The sequence below is a fragment of the Trematomus bernacchii genome, unplaced genomic scaffold, assembly GCF_902827165.1.
Source record: "Trematomus bernacchii unplaced genomic scaffold, fTreBer1.1, whole genome shotgun sequence".
Classification (NCBI taxonomy): Eukaryota; Metazoa; Chordata; class Actinopteri; order Perciformes; family Nototheniidae; genus Trematomus; species Trematomus bernacchii.
Genome location: NW_022988043.1, coordinates 2581450 through 2596540, shown reverse-complemented (window position 1 = coordinate 2596540; position 15091 = coordinate 2581450). Strand labels below are relative to the sequence as shown.

At 39.7% G+C, this 15091-nt stretch overlaps 1 protein-coding gene across 14 annotated transcripts in view; it reads right to left on the bottom strand.

Annotated features, from left to right (window-relative positions):
• The window catches only part of fgfr1a (fibroblast growth factor receptor 1a), a 77420-nt gene that overhangs the window by 25339 nt on the left and 36990 nt on the right, over positions 1 to 15091 (bottom strand). For 4 of the 14 annotated variants that reach the window (XM_034117885.1, XM_034117887.1, XM_034117886.1 and 1 more), the window contains exon 1: positions 5042 to 5664. The exons of the other annotated variants lie outside the window; for them this stretch is intronic. The gene's annotated coding sequence lies outside the window, so the exon portion shown is untranslated. Of the gene's footprint in view, positions 1 to 5041; positions 5665 to 15091 lie in introns of those variants that run through there. 14 annotated transcript variants of the gene reach the window in all.

Here is a 15091-nt window from a genome sequence, read left to right as displayed (position 1 = left end):
ACAAACAAAAAGTAATAAAAACAAATTAATGCATAACCACGTGAGAAGGCAGCCTCATGGGTTAAAAGCAAACAGTTACTAAAAATAGGTTTAGGGTACAAGTATTTAGCGAGAGACACATTTGCTTATATTTGCTCGTGGAAAATAAACATTGGTATGCACGAATGGAAAATGTGCTCTGTGGCTCTTATAATAAATAATGTATATTTTTACAAATGAATGGAAATCTAAATTGTTGTTGACATTGAAATTCCCCACGTATCAAGAAGAAGAGGATATTCTGTTTCTCTCCAAGGTTTGAGGTGGGCATTTAGGCCTGCATGTACAAGAACACAGATAAGAAGCATTTTGTTTTCAGAGGACTGGTAGAGTTTTTCAAGAGTACAATTTAAGCACTTTTCAAGGTCTGTAAAAGTGCCTAAAGGTTTCGTGCTCATGGCAACTTAATCCATTGCTTTTTTTGTAAAGGATTCAGGTCCAATCTACGTTTGGTGTGAGTGGGCCACCAGGATATATTTTATTATTTCACATATTAAAGACTTTTGGTTTAAATGAGTGATTTTGCAGATGAAACACCAGATAACGTTGGTATTGGGGCTAGGCAATAAGGAGGAATTTCACAAAAACTTTGATTAAATATAAAGATATTCCTAATGATATTGTTGAGTTGATCATTGGAGCTTTCACCAACTATTTAAATGAGATTTTTTTATAAATAATCATTAGCAATGGGGAAATCATGACCAGGTGGGTGAAGCTAACAGTCTGGAAAGAGCGAGGAGAAGAAAAAAACGTTCTAACATATTATGATGTTTCTATACCCAAAAGTATAAGTATAATTTAGGATTTCTTTTAACTTTCAAGACTTTACTCATCCCATTTTTAAGACTACAAAGTCCCTATTGTATGTATAGTATGATCTCATAAAGACTGTCCTACCATTAAGACAATGTTCAAAGTTGTTGTTTGTGCTACTAGACCATTGTTGGGATTGAGAAGATGTACAGTACGCTCCAAAACGGGGCTCCGTGCAGTGGATGAGCCTCACATCTGCTTGCATCATCACCTCTGCAGCATCTGGCCACATAGATTAACACTTGCCCCGGAACCCCATAACCCCCCTTGAGGAATTTGTTTAAAGACCGAAAAAACTACAGCCTGTTATGTGACACCCTTGTAGAGAGAAACAGTGCCGGGCCATCATTTCCATGCTGAGAGATCTATCACCTAACAGTTGGTTTTGGTCCCCAAGCTCCAAGTGACCCCTTCTTTCAACCATTTGCTCCCATGACTTGTAAGGAAAGGTAAAACTAATGCTGTTTTTTTTTTACCCAAGTCAAGCCAAAGCCCATGCTTATTAATGAAGAACTTACTATTCAACGTAGGGCTGGGAAACACATCGATATTATATTGATATCGCGATGCTAGACTAGATGTTGTCTTAGATTTCTGATACAGTAATATCATATGTGTGGTCTTTACCTGGGTTTAAGGGCAGCGTAACAGTAAAGTGATGCTTTTTATTTTATTTACCAGACTGTGGTAGCTGTAATATGATTTGCCTTTAACCCGCATTATCATTATATTCATATTATTTATCAACTACTATCCCACTGTGTTCATATTTTGTGAAGACCTCAATGGTCAACCCTTTAATATCGATATAGTGAGATATGATCGCCCAGCTCTTAATAAATGGAGTCATAAATGAGATATCATAGCAACATCTGGGTGAGAGAAACCCCAACTCGGTTTAGGTTTTCACACAAAGTCATGTTCAGATGCAGCTGTGGTTTCCTTTAAGATGTAACCGCTTGTGAGTGTTCATAACTGAAACAGACATTGTGTTCTCCTCAAAACCAATTCAATTTCACTTTCCAAGAATGGCCTAGTGTTCTAGCAGCTGAGCTGGGTCAGGGGGGTCCGAGGGGGATAAAGAAGCTTGGTCATCGCGGCTCTGTAAGCAGTGAGTCAGTGTTTTGGGAAAGCTCCAAAAAAAAGAAGTGCTTCTGACGGCAGACAGAAGGAAGCGCAGAGCGGTCGCACCGTGCTCCCCTTGGCCCTCGTCACCACGAGGACTGTCAATAATTGAGAGGGGAGGAAGTAGCTTCTTCAAATCATGACACAGTACTTTGTCATCTTCTGCTCCCATGGGAGCAAGAGTTAAACAAACAGTGTGTCTTTACTATCCACACACGGGGCACGCTCATCTTGAACTTGGGAGTAGTTGAGTAGAGACTGGTTTTTACATCCTTAAGATATTAATATCAGCAAAAAGAATGTGCTGAACTTCTGGTTCCCATTTCGTCTGATTGAAGTGTAGTTCTTATTCAGATAAAAAAAAAGAGCTAGACCGACATACTGTATCACCCAGGCCAATTTGAGCTAATTGCAGACAATGTGGAATGGTCGGACGATAAGTGCAGCACAGGAATCCTAAATTAGGTTTAAGGTCATTAAGAAACTGTGTAATTGTCACAAAGTTTGTTTTCTGTAAAATGCTGTTCAAATCAAAAACTTGTGAAAGACTGCTGTTCTCAAATATTAATATTGGCCTTAAAAAATCCCTCTGACAGTAGTTACTTTTGCTTGGTACTTATTGTCAGATCTTGTTCAATGGTAAAATATACTGCCCTCAGGACATATCTTTTGAGGACACAATAACCAAAGCAGTGACCCCTACCAAATAGTATTTGTATTATTCCCTTTCATACCACCTATATTGTTTAAGTGATGATGAACCAAAATAAGACAGGGGACCAAGTGATGAGAAACATATCTCACACAGTCTGTTACTGTGACCAGTAAACAAATCAACTGCTTTTGATGGATTAAACAGTCTTCACTAAAACCAGACTTGTTCACAGACAAAAACAGGAAACTCATAACCCACAAGGGGCTGTAGACTAGACTGAAATACACCTAATCATTAGTAAATGACATTTGTATAGTGCTTAACTAGAATATATTCATAGATTTAGTGTTTGAATGGTCTTTGTAATGCACAATCATCTTGTTTCCCACTGTCTTAACCTTTTCATTTTTGTTAAGTGTGGTTTTGGTGAAAAATGAAAAATATTTTCTGAGTTTAGTGGCTAAGATATTTCAGTATGCTGTAAAATGCTTTGCTTTTAAATGTATAACACACAAGGATTCCAAAAGGTGCATAAAACTGAGAATGATCGGTAGCTGATGAACAGTGACTGCTCAGAAAATTAAAAAAAACCTGCCTATTGAAGGATTAGCACTATTCACTGCATAAAGAATCATGTACAAAATCACATGTTTGAGAAAAATCACACTTGTTTTTGTGAGCTCTTCAGAGACGGTAGCACTTCAGTGAAAAGCTGGCAAATAAAAGGGGGTTCAACTAAACAGATTAGAACACGCAAGACATATTTAGCTTCTCTCATTATACAAAGACAAAGGTTACAGGCCTAACCCATAACATGGCCCGCACCATAATTACTGTTCACCGCCATCCATGCATAAAATTCCTCAGCTCCCAGATTGTGGAACCCCCTGCACTCCCAGCCAAACAACCAGTCTGCAGCTCAGAGGACACAAGAGCATCAGACCATCTCCCCGAGGCTACTGTTTTCACAAAAACAAGACACTTCTCGGGTTTTTCTCTGCAGCCTCACAAACTGAATCAGTGGTTTTCCACCAGTGTGCCATGGGGGGAGATCAGGTGTCATGAGATTACACTCAAATGTAAAGACCATCAACATCAGGCCATCCGACACGCTGCCATTTGGTTGCAGCCAAAGTCTCTCAGTATGCATGATTGTGTATGTTTTCCCAAGGGAGGTAAATCTGGAAACACAACTCATGTTTTATCTGGAATAAAATCTACATAAAAGCTCAAAAATAAACAAATGCACACACACAATTGAATGTGCTGCCTTAACCATCTTGAAAACACTTAAACATTACAATCTAAAAGGATGGCTAACTAAAATCTTCTTTTTCGTAAAATGTACGTTCTACACAGCTTGCAAGGAAATATTTCTTGATGGATTTAGCTGTAATTAACACAATCTTAAAGTTAGAGTACAAGGCAAATAACCCTGTGTCAGGGGAGCAGCCTAGTAAATTAAAGGGCAGGACTGACTACTCCTCACTTCCCATTATATGGTTCAGGAGAAAACCTTTTTTCCTCATGGTGAACTCCCTGTGGACATGCTGCTTTTCTAAACCATCCATCTTCTCCCTCTCCCTTCATATCATAACATTTAGAGCTTTACATAACATCAGACTGGCCCCTACAGACCCAGACTTCATGACAGATGTAGTAATGATAGCCGTCCTCTGAGAGTTTAGAGATGTTAGTTACTTCCCTGCATGTCGCAATAATTAAGCTGTCCAATGATTTGAAAGGAGAGATAGAACAAGATGTTAATTGAACTTTGCTTGTTATGTTTGCTCATTCTGATAAGCCTTTGAGATAAATAGACAGGGCTAAAGGCATGAATAAGTATGATTAATGTCTCAAGAACCACACTTTGTTTTGCAGATAAAAAGAAAGAAAAGTTCTCAATGAAGCCAAACTGTGGTTTGAGAATTGCAGTTTGAAAAGTGGCTTTCTAGATGTGACTCTTTGTGTTGGTATAATTCAAGTAAGCTAGTTCATCTGATAAAAGGCGCCTGATGGGTCTTTAGATAGAAAACAAGCAGGACTGCAGGCAACATTTGGGCCTTACTATTGGTCCCCTTTCATGTGTTAAGCATAGAGGTGAATTAGGTGTTACTACGCATGAAACTGGGTCTAAACATCTCTCTAAAAAGCCAACAAACGTACTTAAACAGGCAGATTTTCTATTTTCCCGAATTCAACAATATTTTTTTTAATAAAACGTGGTTCTAGGCCTATAAATAAATCAACTGCTTGTCAATTTGAGAGCCGTACTTTTAAGACAAGGAGTTCCTAAAAGTAAATACAACGAGCACAAAGGAGGACAACATCAGACATTTAGCATGTAAACACCCAGTGTAGTGAAGTAAAATCAAAGCGTTGAGGGATAATAAGAAACCAACTCACCTTAGTGGCGGGGGGCTGTGAAACAGCCAGTGTTGGACAGATAAGACTCCGGAGCTGAGATTTGATGCAGAAAAACTTCCCCAAAACAGTATATCCAGACTCAAATGCGTGGTGCGTTACCGAGCCTCACTAAATCCAATATATCGTTGTTTTGTTAAAACATTCGCGCATGTTTTTGCAAAACTTGTGCGAAGGAAAACACAGAATGTGGGTCCCAACTCTGAAAAAACGCAAATAATCAAAAGAGAGGAGAAGAAAATCCGAAACAATGTTACGAAAATGTGTTTTAGCGTTTCCTCGATTAACTTCTTTCTAGCGCACACCTTTGAACTGAGACAACCAGGCTGAGGGCAGCCCGTGCGGGTCGGTAGGCTCTTTATCCCAAAATGTTTCTTACGCGATGAAATGAGGTCGCCTCACCTCCGAAAACTGTCTCCTAAAGTTGTTCAACTAACTGTAACAAGACGAACGAAAACACAATGTCACCTGGAGTTGTTTTCTACACAACATTGGTAGCCTACTTAAATGAATCCCTAAAAAGTATTTTGACGATTCCTGGCGGAGAAATGCTGTTGAACAACGAGAGTCCGGGCTTCTCCAAACCTTCCCCCTTAAATCTGAGAATATGCGCATCCTCCGGACCGCTGTCAGCACAGATGCAGCGACGCGGTCCACTTCCGGTCTCTGACTACAAAATAAAAGACGAGACAAGAAGCAGCATTTGGCTTGATGCTTTTGGACTTTTTGGATATATAGATTGCTGTTAACTTGCTTATTTGCAATTTTTTGTTTGAGAAATGCTCAGGTTATCTTCAAAGGCTACCATTCATAATACTAATACAGATAATTGTGAAGCATGTAAAGGTTAAACTGCTTTTACCTTTGTTAAGATTAAAAGAGGAAGTGTGGAATATTAACATGGGGGAAATTATTGAAATAATTTGTGGTGGTTTTTAAAACCGGAAAAAGGGGCATTACATCAACAGTTGTTACTTGTTTCAGAAAAACTCTTGCCACTTAAAACATTTTCAGGTTTTAAGATTTAAATCAATGAATCACATATTATTGGTCTTAGGTCAGGGGTTCACAAAAATAAATAAAAGCATACGCCCATGAAAGACTCACGAAAAATACATTAAAACTTAAATATCATAAATAAATAAAGTCCTATCTTGTCTTTGCCTCTGTTTTTAACATTATTTGTTTTATTTGTATTTGTTGTTGTACGTATGTGTAAGGTATGGCGTGTCTTGTTGTTTAAAGGAATGAAAATGTATAAACATATTGTTTAACAAATATATATCATAAATAAATACTTTTAGAATAAATGTATTCTTTAAAATGGTTCTATGGTGGGTTTTACAAGTTTTTATTTATCTATTTTCATTTTATTTCGAAAACTCAACACAATCGTCACATGGAGGATACTTGTTCCATTTTAATGTAAAATATTCTATAGCAGCATCTATATTTTATAGTATAAACATTTTGAACATTTCCATAAAGTTATTGTTTCTTAACCAACCTCTCCGAGCCCTAAGAATAGAAATTCACCAGGAAATATTGTGCACTGTATTATTTTATTGTATTATATGATTTCCCCCCCCACAACATATCGATATTCAATGCATCGTGTGGTAAGATCATGGTCGTTTTACTCCACACAAATGCTGTTATATCCCCCCTCCCTTTATGACGAAAGAGTGGCTTTTATTTTGAAAGTCGAATCATTTTGAATTCCGGCCTTATTCAGGCTTTTATTTTCAGGCTTGACTCAGGTCTCCCTGTAGAAACCTGGCTCCCCCAGCCATCCGAAGCACCAGAGCTCCACACAACGCTCTTTGGATTGTGGGATCACCATACACAGGCTAATTATGGAGACTATAAATAATGATAGTGCTCCTGGGTTACATTTCAACTACCATAGTGGAAATTGACTACATAAATTAATTGCCAACTACACAGCTAAGTCCTGAATACAACATAGTTACTTTAAATATATAGACAATATGTAAGATATACAGTTTATAAAATAAATAACAAACTACAGTTAAATAAAGTCACTCGAACATCACAGACAGACTCACTATAAAGGTCACAGAAGAGTTGATCAAACACCACTTTTACTTTAAAAAGACACGTTTGGATCATTGATAGAAGAACAAAGAACAATACATGGTTATTGCATTTTACAAAGAACATTATCCAAATCCAAAGGCTCACAGGGAAAATCTCAAAATACCTAAAATATCCATTCTTCAAAAGCGTTTAAGACCGTAATTATATTTCCTCAAATGTAAATGTTTCAAGGAATTCAAGAACTACAATTTGGAAAGAAGTTGAGCTCTTTTAAAATGATATGATACGTTATAAAGTTGCTTTTACACCAAAAGAGCACAAGTTGAGACGTGTAAAGACAGTGTAAAAATATGTTTGCTCGCTGAAAGGGTGCAGGATATGATGAGTGTGTGTCTAAGGAGAAAAATGTGTTATTTGCAGGGATCCAGATTACCAAAATGAATATTAATGAACTGACACAACGTAAGCACTTTCATCAACTTCCTATTCAAAGCAAGATATAAAATAGCTTTATTGTGCTGGCGTAAAGATCATAAGCTTTGGCAGCATTTCAAAGAGCATCAGAATTTCAAATGTATCTGCTAGCTCAGCACAAACACAAGTTTGCACAGCCTGATCAAACACATAGTTCATATCCGAGGAGCTCATATGGTCTTTGATTTCATGTCACACTTGACAAATGATTGACGACTGAAGCTGCCGAGACATATGAGGCCTGGCGTGGTAGTTTGATTAAAAGAAGGGGGTGACAAAGAAACAGATTTATGTTCAACATGTGTTTGCCTTTCATCTTCCATGCAATGTGCGAGATGTTACAGACATTCGCAAAATGAGGTGGCTTTATATTCACCTTATTGGAGAGACATATTAAGTATTTTAAATACCAGTACTAAGGAGTCACACATAAACACAACAACTTTGCTTCAGATAAAGATACTTCTGCTCTGAATGTGTACAGGCTCTTTTACTGTACTTTATTTAGAAAGCAAGATCTTTCTTAATGCACAACACTCCAAATTGAAAGAGTATTCGTTACATTCATTTTTATTAATCAGGTTGTAAATATATATATTTCTCCTGTAAAGTTTGGTATTTCTGACATGGGGACTATAGACAAGTGGTCATTCCATCAACTGCAGTTTTCGGCACTTCTGCAGAAGCGACCCCCGAGGGCACCACTTAGGCCTAGGCTCCACGGGAACGAAAACGGGTTGTATCCGCATATTTCTCTTGCGTATAGCCCTTTAAGCTACACGACGCCGTAACGGAACGGTAGAAACGGACCCTGCTAACGACAACGGGTCCAAAGGTGGATAGATCTGGGAACGGAGCGCTCTGGGGGGTCCAACGGGGCCGTGTGGTAGCCTATACGGTCATCCGTTTCTGATAATGACGACGCAATAGCCCCGCCTCTCCCCGCCTCTGCTGCTCACCCCCGCAAAAGTACACTGAACACTGAATTCAGATTATTTATCTTTATCTCGATATGGACATAAACGCGAGGGAAGTCTAATCTGACAAGACGGAGACACGCAGCTCCTCCCACTGTGATGCAGCGGGAGCAAAACACACACTTCAAGTCAGATCATCACCCTTAGCTATTTTAATTACCTCTCAAACTACCTAAACTAGTTATAAATATGTTTATTTTTACTGTCGAGTCATCATTACTGGATCAGCTGCTGCATGAGACAGACACTGACGCTGTCAGAAGAGAGGAAAAAGAGACAGGCTCCGTGTATTTTATTATTATATATCATTATATCGTCGTTATTCATTTGTTTTAAAGCTCAATAAATAACAAAGAAGACCTTTGACCGGCACTTTTATAATTTCGTCCGGAAGATTTAAACTTTAACACACGTTGACCGGCGAAAAACTCTGCCCGGTTCCCTCAGCCCCCACCGCGGAGAATAAACAGAAGTGCAGCCATGACAACCATTCTTCTTCGCTGCTTTTGTGGAGGAAGTTGCTGCTTTTGTGAAGGAAGTTACAGCGCCACGTACAGGCTCGGCATATGTACTGCAGCTTTTCCAGCGGTTGGATGTAAACGGAGCTGTCTCGTGTAGCAAGACACAATCCGGTGTATATTGCGTGTAGACGGAAGCTTTTTGGCGTTTGCGTTTGCGTTAATCCTATGCGTTTTGCCGTATGCGTTCCCGTGGAGTCTGGGCCTTAATTTCTATGTTACCTGAAGGCCATTTTGTCTTCAATACACTAGGAAAAGTGACGTATTCAGCTGGTTGCGAACTGCAACCTCAATTTTAGTGGACAAAGAATGTAACACTTCTCTTTTAATCAGCATCTACAGAGGTGCAGGTGGTCAGAATTTGTTACTTTGTATGAAGTTAAGCAAGTACATTTTCTGTTTCATAACATGATGATGTCACTACGTAACACTCACGCTCCTATTAGCTAGCACTCCATCACATTGTACTTGATAGGCTAAGGGAAAGGACATCTCTAGGCTGTTGTCCAATCACAACAGAGCCGACCAGCTAACCAATCAGAGCAGACTGGGCTCTGGTTTCAGACAGAGGGTGAAAAGAGGTACAGGCAGTATGAGAAAAATAAAGACCTTTTTGAATGTTAAAGGGGACCTATCATGCAAAATGCACTTTTGTACGTCTTTTATACATGAATATGTGTCCCCGGTGTGTCAGGGAACTTACCAAGTGTCAGAAAACACAACCCTCTCTATTTTCCTCCATACCCAAATCTCTAAAAACGGGGCTGCAACGGAGCTGATTATTATTAGAATTTTTCTGACGTCAGAAAAGGGGTGCTCCGCCTATATGGGCAACTCTCCACCTATCAGGGGAATGAGAGACCGCTCGAAAGCGCTGAAGACGCTGTAGTATATATGCCAGGCCTGTGAGTGGCGCTGGAGTCTGCCACAAAAGCAGAATCAGCTCTTGCAAAAACAGGGCTGGAAAAGAGCAAATAGAGCGAAATGAGGCATGGCTAAAATGCATGATCTGTTTGGTATTTTGAAAAAAAAACTTCACAGACATGTTTTATATAGGTATGGCCCTACAATATATGTTTCAAATATAGCATGATAGGTCCACTTTAAAGAATGAAAATCTGTCACTGTGAGGAACACAATACAAATATGCATCTGAGAATGAGCATCACAGGGCCCCTTTAAGCTGAGCTAATCCTCTGCAGCCAGTTGACGATTTATTTCACTTACAGACATGAAAGTGGTTGGCCTTTAAATGTGCTCACCAAACTCTTGGGCAAGAAAAAACTATTATTTTAAAATATTCTTCTAAAATATCTTTACCATCTTTTTTTGTAAAATGTACTTTGAGCTCAAACTATCTTGCAGCTTCAAAGTGAGCTGCTGACTGTAGCAGATGGAGTGTGGATCTGACAACTGCACACATACCAGAGACAACCCCAAGCATGTTTATTAGGGTAACTAATAGTGAGAGTAAAATGTGCATATGCTGCCATCAGCCACATCTTACGAGTTCAGAGCATCAAAACACAACCTTGATACGATCTTTGATGCAACAGAAACCAGATCTTTTATAGACACTTCTCTTTGTGTCACTGATAAAGAGTTCCCTTGGGATGTGCAACAAGCTGTTAATGATTTAGAAAAGTTCCACAGAAGACAAGAAAGCCTTGGCAGTAGTCATAACATATGGAGATTGTTTATTCTTTCGGTTGCATATTGTTTTCTACTGATGATAAGACCTGCCTGATATATCTGAGACGCTTCACCCCAGTCTGCACAGTAAAAGCTTTGGGTGGTAAAATGTGTGCAAAACAGATGAGAGAGAGAGGGAAAAAACAAAACAATAAAACGTAGTCTTTGGTTGTTTATAGCAGCAAAGGGGAGCCATTCTGTCCATACTGTCATACTGGTTTACTGGCACACATAAGCGAATGAAAGCAGAACTTGTATTTTGTGGCGCTAATTTGAAAAAGCTTGAATCATTAATCATTAACTTGTCGCAGTCATGTGTTCATGCCATGGTAGCTCAAGAAACATATAGGCAACTTGCCGACAGGAAAGGCTATAAAATGAAGTTTATGATTTGTATTAATAATTACACAGTACCGTTAGTTTTCATTTGTAAGAAAATGCTAAAAATGTGCTCAAAGGATGAGATAATTTACATTATTAGAGATCAGGACCAGGGCCACATATGATTTAAAGTCAGTTGAACTTTTGCTAGGATGCGTCGTGTAGCCCAAACACAGGTCTGTTTTAAGATGAGGTGGGGCATTTCTGATCACTCCTCACTTCCTTTCAGCGTAAGGAAATATGCCGGACACTGTTAAAGCCAGGAATACCCTATGCAAAAGCAAACTGAAGGCAGGATAAGCCTTGCATCAGCATGGGAACAAACAGAGAGTCATGCAATCCTCAGAGTGAACAATATCTGCCTGCAGGGATGCTTTGCATGATGATTTCCCTAGCAGCTTCTTCATCGCTCCAAAGTGGTGTTTTATTGTCCTTGCTTCTCGTGTTTGCATTCCATTGTTACTGGGCAAGTACAAATATCCTCCTTTATGCTGAAAAACCTCAGACAGGCCTTCCACTATACGTTGTTTGAGCCCAGCCCTCATCCATCCATCAGCGGAGCCCCTGTTCTACACAGGGCCCCCCAAACTCTGCTCACTACCCCCAGCCTGCTCTTTGACACAGCGCTGTTGTGGCTTTCCGGGCCTTTTATGCTGCCTGTTGTCTGAGGCAGATTGAAGACCCTTTGTGTGCGTCAGCCCCTGTCCTGAGTGGCCGGGAGGAACCTGCTGGGCTGCGAGTGGAGAGACAGGAATGCGCATATGAATGGGCCAGTGTGTGCCGGGCACCTGCTGACAGAGGGACGGCGTGCCTCTATGAGTCTTAGTTCATCAGCGTAACCATCTTGTTCAATTACACGTGCAGCGCGGTGTTGCGTTCCCTGGTCATTCACACTGAATGGGAGTATTGTCATAGCGGTTGTGAATATTTGGTTGTTTGGTGTTGTGGGAGAGCTTGTGACGAATGTGGTGTCAGCTGCATTGTTTTAGGAGTGAATAATCCCTATCAAAAGCAGCTACTTCAGCCCTTCTGTTGTTCTCCAGCTATATTTCCCATCAATGAGAAATCTGACCAATAAAAATCAAGGATCTTTTCTCTGCATGAAGTCTGCTGTTTCTGACCATGGCTGAATAAAAACAGGCGTATATTAAAAATGTTTTCAGCTTAACCTGTTATCTGTTTCACTATTGTCTTTGTCTGAAAATGTATTATTACTTGAAAAACTATTTTTAAAAGTAGAAATATAACTTTGAAATATACAGTATTAGTTCTTCATTTAAATAATGAGTAGAAAAACGCTAGAAGAACCAATAAAGAAACATAGAGCTGAGAGGCTGGGGGATAATTATCTGTGGTTTGTGTTATATCAGTGTCTTCAAAGGCTCCAAATCGTCATGTAAAACCAACCTTCCTCACAATTCTCGTCTGAAGTTTATTATCTGACACGTGTATATCAACAGCAGTCTGTGGGTGTATTCTCAAGCATTTGCTTTGAACTACAGAGGAGAAAACAGACAACATGAAAGAAAGAAACGTGACTTATAACTGCATAGGATGGAAGTGGTGAGTGGGCTAAGGCCATACACTGTAAATAGGTCCTCTGCAGATTTGGCAGGTGATGCATAATGATGTGATTTCTTACAACAGTCCGGTATGATGGGACCTAGATATATGATCCCAAAAGCTTCATTAATTGTCCCATGACTCATATGGTACAGCTTATGGGTTGTTTGTCTGGGCCGGCTTTTGAGAAGATTACATCTCCATAATCAATAAAACGAAACCATCCACCGCAAAGTAAAAAAAAAATACATCTGGGAAAATAAACTTTTCCTCCTCAAATATACCCACAATAACAGAGAAATCATGAATATGGATGCCGGTGGAGACTTGTGCTTGATGAATTTTAGTCCAAGTGTGGCTGCGGGAACCCAAATTCTGCTGACATGGCTTTTGTATTCAATATAAAAATGACTGGATGGTCTATAATGTGGTTGAAAATAAGTTTTTCTGAGGGAAATAATATGATGCTAATGAGTTTTATTATGTCTAGGAAAAACACGATCACATGGTCCCAATTTGTGTTAGGCCAGATCCAGTGGTGGTATGTAACTAGGTACATTTACTCTTGAGTTACTTGAGTTATGTATACTTCAAATTAAAATATGTTAATAGCCGCTTTCACTCACAAACATTTATGAGGCAAATATTGCTCGTTTTACTCCACTTCTTTCATTATATAGCTTTATTTGCTAGCTACTTTGCATATTTAGATTATAATACAAAATAAATCATGATAAATTACATAGGTTAAGCTATATAAAAAGTGATTCAAATACACCCCTACCTTTGAAGACAAACATCAATATTTCTAATATACATATATGATTCTTAAATCATTTTGCATTATGATAACTTTCACTTAAGTGAAAAAACTGAGTACTTCTCCCACCCCTGGCTGGATCACCTGTTCAGCCGCTTCCCCCAGTCACAGTGCTGATCGCCTGGACGAGCAGAGCTGCGTGCGGCCTCTGGACTCATGGCTCGCGTCACCCGATGACCTGGAAAATGGGAGCGTAAAATCTGCAACATCACTTCAACCAGCAGACAACATGCTGCTTTGAAGTGGGAGTGGGCCTAAATTGGATTAAGCAGCATCTCTAAGGAGCAGCTCCCGTAGATTTGATTACACACGCCCCCTCACCCAACACCTCCCGATTTTCCCGGTTCAGATGAGACGAATCGGGGCGGTGCTCAGTGCCAGAGTCTGGTACTCCACTTCTTAATGTGTGCCCATCTGCCAGCCATTTACCTGATTACTCCGGGATAAGTCAGACAGCTCGGGCTCTGCCAGGGCAGCTGGGAGGCAAGAGACGGGCTTTTACTTTAGTAGCCTACAGGTGGACACAGGAGAGATAAGGACCAGATGACCCTTTTTTCTGTGAAAACAAGCATCCACAGATCACCAAAAATGGCGATAATTGTTGGATAATTGACATCCAAATGGAAAACATCGGTTCATTATATATTTGAAGTGTTGGACTGCCACACAGACTATTAATTTTGCACCTTAAACAACCATTAAACTGAAGAATATTTCAAAGAGGACAAAATCTTCTCATTATCCGCTCACAGCTTAAAGCGCTGTTTAAATAAAGTCCAAAGCACTGACTTCAAATCCTCCACACAAGCATGGCACACAGACCACCTTCTATTTCTGAAAAAATAACATCCAGTTCTGGTTTAACTTGGGCTCATTATGGTGGAAGTGGGTTCCAGGGCCAGGAAGTTTCATTGCTTTCCAAATAAATCTCACTAAACAGAGCTGTAATCCAAATTCCTCCTCTTGTGGAGTCCTCCTTTTACGGGAAAGCGTTCAAAAGCTAGTTTAAAAGTCACACAGTATCCATGTAGATCACTTGTTGTAATATTTGTACTGAAAAAACAAAGGTAAATAGCGTAGTTGATTGAAAACAAACCTCCCCCCTCCGAAAAGGCTGCTTATTTTCACCCACCACAGGCCAGTCTCTGATTATTTCCACATAAGGGGGTAAAGCAGCTCTCAAATTTAAACCAGCTCGTGAAAAAATTATCAAAAAAGAATGAGGCCCTTTCCTTTAATATTCCTGGGCTTTTACTGAGTGACACAGAGGGTTTTCATTACCTTGCTCACTGCTAGCAAATCTTAGACATCAACTTAATATGTTACATAGAACCTGGCAAGGGAACAATCAGGAGGTGCTGTGGGCGGGTGTGATAGTGTGTGTGCCAGTCAAAATTACTGGTTTGATTCAAATAGCATAATGTGCTTTGTTCCCTCTGCCATTGAGAAAACAAGCAGGGGTATATTCTCGGTAAGTAGGGAAAAATAGGCTGAGTAAACCCCTGCTATTACTGACATGTGGCACTGAAAACGGGTGATCCTAGTT